Source organism: Vulpes lagopus, chromosome 20 (genome assembly GCF_018345385.1).
Source record: "Vulpes lagopus strain Blue_001 chromosome 20, ASM1834538v1, whole genome shotgun sequence".
NCBI classification, from domain to species: domain Eukaryota; kingdom Metazoa; phylum Chordata; class Mammalia; order Carnivora; family Canidae; genus Vulpes; species Vulpes lagopus.
In genome coordinates, this window is record NC_054843.1 from 18,709,367 (window position 1) to 18,713,559 (window position 4,193).

Consider the following 4,193-nt stretch of genomic DNA (forward strand, 5'->3'; position numbering starts at 1 on the left):
AACATGAGAAATGTTCCTCTTTCAATTAGGGATATAACACCTTGAGTTTTCCCAAAAAAGCATGCCTTACCAAGGTTTCCACAGGGATGTGGTACAAAAGGATCCATTTAATGTACTTAAAACCACTTTAAGTCAGGTAAGAGCACTCTGAAGTACACCACCAAGATGTTAATTGAGAAAAGCTGAAAGGAGTTTTAGTTTACTCATTATCACATGCTAGAAGAAAGTTTACACGAGAAAACCCTGAAGAGGTGATTTTTTAAATCCAGATTTCACAACTCACAGTGCAAAATGGGTCCCTACAGCTTCCTCTAGAGTAATAATTGCTTTTCACTGCTTGTTGGCTGCCTGTGAAAATTTGATTGCAATAACTCAAAAATGCTCCTCCCAAACTAGTCATATCCACCCATGCTATTCTGGCCTCCATAAAAGTAACAGCCTCTCAACAGCCACTCACAGTGCTGGCTGTCGAGGCCACTGCAAGTGGACTGGGCTGATGTCCTCATGCCTTGAAGCATCTGGCTGCTAGATGTCCCATTGCTAGCTCCAGGTATGGAGTTCAGGAAAAGCTGTCTATATGTTTTGCATGTTGGCCAGGTCTTTGGACATTGTTGCATTGCTTCTTTATGAGTTTCAAACTCAGCACCCACTTCACTGGTCACTCTTTCATCAGAGACAATCTCAGTGTGGACTCTCATAGGCTTGAAGAGAAAGAAGCTGTAAATGTCATTCTCTGTGGCTTTGTACGGCAGCTCTGTCATGTGGACACAACGTCCAGTGGTACCATGGACAGTGAACTTCCATCTCTGTATCTGTGATCATACATCCCCCAGAGACAGAACCTGAGGTCTCTTCCAAACAGATGGATGGTGAAGCCGTAGCCATTGCTAAGGCTGCAGTACTCTTTGTTGCCCCCATAGCCTGCACTATTAAGCAGGCTTAATTATTCAGATCTCATCCTCTCTAGGTTCACTTGCTGGACAATGCCAATATACCCCCTGACTGTGCCAGGGCAGTCATAAGACCTCCCCTGCCCCCTCACCGCTGTAAGGACATGAACTTCAGAGGGGGATCCAAGTATGACCTAACTTCTTCCTGACTGCTCTTGAGCACTTACTTCACTATATCTGTGCCTGATTCTTTCCTTATGTTTCTTTAGGGCCTTGTCAGCTAATTCCTGGGAGGCAAGCTGCACAAGGATTTCCGCTGTAAACTTTCCCTTTGGGTCACAGGCAATGTGTTTCCATTTGGCACAATTTTCAACCTGAGAACTGAACAATTTCTTTCTTGGTGCATTCAAATGGGAATCCTTGGAGCCACACAAAGTGTCATTGGAGATGTTGACACTGTTTGGACTGGTGTGCCTCAACATCTAATCCCTTTTGGTTCTGTGGGACTTGGACACCTCAATTACTGGTATCCCATGCTTTCCCTGGCTTTTTTAAGGACCGTTTTTACATCATTTTCTGATTCAAGTTCAACAAAAGCCTGACCACTCTGCCTGCCTTCTCTAGAGTAGATGAAATGAACGCCTGCAGTCCTGTCATGGACTGTGCACTCAGAAAGCACATTCTGCACATCCTCAACAACAGAGCAGGACCCGGCCAGGCCACAGGGCTTGACCACAAAGCCTTCACCTCCCTTGGGTCCCAGCATCATGGACACTTGAAGGGACAGACATCAAACAATCTTGGGTGCACTTTTTGTGGCTTAAACAACGAGACCCAGGGAAGGAATGTCTACACTTGGAGACACTCCTGGTAGGTAATGAATTGTCCTAAATAAGAAGCCATATGGCCATCTTGCCCCAGTGCCCCAGCCTTCACCAGAGCAATCAGAGTGGTGGTGCTGAGGCTGGGATGGGCTCCAGCTTTCTTCTTACTGGGAAAGGCCTTTAGTTTAGTAAGTCTTTATTCTCAGGGCACAGGAATGTCACCAGAGCATTTTAAGTAGAAAGGAGACCGGTATGGACTCAGGGAGATTTGTTAGTGAAGAGGAAAGAAGACAATGACAAGGTTTTCCATGGAAAACAGTGGAAACGAAAACAGAGTGGGTAGATTTGAGGGATATTTAGGAAATAAAATGAATGTGGGTGTTGGTGGATTGAAGGGAAAGTTTGAGGAAGAAATTCACAAAGGCTAAGGCTCTCCTGCCCTTACATCACCCCACAGTGTTGGTGTCTTGGCTAAAGTGTCTGAAATTCTACCAACATTTCATCCTGGATGAGTGCACAACACATAAAACGAAATTGCCACGAAGTGTAGTCATTGTCAGTATAGGTACAGTGATCTCTCTCTCTCTCTCTTCAAATTGACAAAATAAAAAGAAACTGCTTAGAAGCAGGATTGGCAGAAGCTCTGGTTATGAAAAGAGGATGGGAGAAGAAACAAAGGAGAATGGTTAGAGCTAAAACACGATCAACATCAAACACTGGTCCACCTCCTCCTCTTAGGATTTTATGGAAATCAAAACACAAAATGAATCTATTCTTAGGAAAAGCAGCTCTACTTGTTCTTTCAATCACTTTTTGAGGTATCCTATGAGATTTGACTTACCTAACAATTCAAAATATTTTCACTAAGAATAAGATTTTCACCCTTCTTTGATGTAGCTACAAATTCTCTCATTATGTGAGTCTCTAACCACGCCACTGAGCTTTACAACAGTGCAGCTATTACTGTAATCCTACTTCCACTAACCTCTTATGGTGATATTATTAGCCCATCCCCAAATAGTTCACTTTTAGTTTGAAAGGTTTTTCAGTGATTTACTCCATTAATAGCAAGTTGAGAATTGTAACAGTATCAGGAATCACAAATTTCCAAATTAGATGCTTCACAAGGATAGAAAATATCCTATATTCATATAGGACTACAAACACCAAATAATAATAAATATTATTTAAATATCAGAATGGTACCAAGATATGTTAATCAAATTAAAAAAATGTTTGTTATATTAATAACATAACATTACTTCACAAATTAAAAAAAAAAGATGTGAATCTTTGACCCAGAAAGTCTACATCTATGATTATATTGTAAAGATAAATTATAACTTTCACACACACACACACACACACACACACACACACACACACACACAGTATTTGGAATACTGTGATTTCAGCATGGTTTGACAGAGCAATAAATTAGAAATATCCTAAATAATTTCAGTAGTTAAAATTATGGTAACAAATTGTGAAAAAAAATGAGATCACTCTGTATGTACTTGTATGGAAGCATCTTCGTGAAATATTAATAGTAAAAAAAAGGTATAAAATGGTTTATATAATGTATTACTATGTGGAAATAAAAACATGTACTTGATTACACATACAAAAGCTATGTTTAAAAAGATCCATAGGCAAGTGGTCATAACAGGCCTCCTGTTAAAGACATTCCTTTAGATAGAAGGACAGCATAACTTTCCCCTTTGAGGTTTCATCATATCCCAAAATAAGTGACATCTCAGTAGGGATAGTAAGAGAATAATGAAGATTGATAACAGAAGGAAAAAATAAAGTGAAAACTAAAGGGTTTATATAAATGTATCAAATCAACATGTTGTACACTTAAAACTTATGCAGCATTATATGTCAGTTATATCTCATTAAAGTTGGTAAGACAATAATGTAAACAGAAACAAGGCAAAACAATAAAGATGAAGGGTTTGAAATATCCTGAAGTGAGATTATCCTACCTTTTGGCAGTTAGCACAAGATTTATACGTTACAGTCAGGTGTGTTAGTCATGAGTTAAAAGGAACCAACAAACAAGAATGTGATGTACGAGGCAAGGCAGATGATCCAGTCCTACTTCTCAGAAATATATAGCCTAAGCATAAGCAAGGCTGTGGTTTGGAATTTTGCAAGGAAAACTGACAGTTAAAACCATTCTCAGAGAATGCATTCCCTTGCTTGGGGTTCAGAACAGAAACCAGCTTTAGGGTAAGGGCTCGCAATTCTCGGTGGAAGATTTTCCAAAAGACTTTAACCTTTACAAGGGACATGATAGTATTCCAGATATTTAAAATGTGATTATATTTGTGGTCAAGAACTATGCAATCTGTGTCACTCTAAGGACAAACCAGAGATCAAGATGTTGCCGATAGATGAGGAGTTAGCTTCCATTTCTGGCAGAGTCTTAGAACACTTGGCATTAATGGGAAGCCATGTGAGGTGGTGGGCATTC

The 4,193-nt window shown here is 39.9% G+C and overlaps 1 pseudogene; it reads right to left on the minus strand.

The window, feature by feature from the left end:
- Window positions 1-392: 392 nt before the first annotated feature.
- On the minus strand, window positions 393-1,659 carry LOC121479554 (annotated as a pseudogene).
- Between the last annotated feature and the right edge of the window lie 2,534 nt (window positions 1,660-4,193).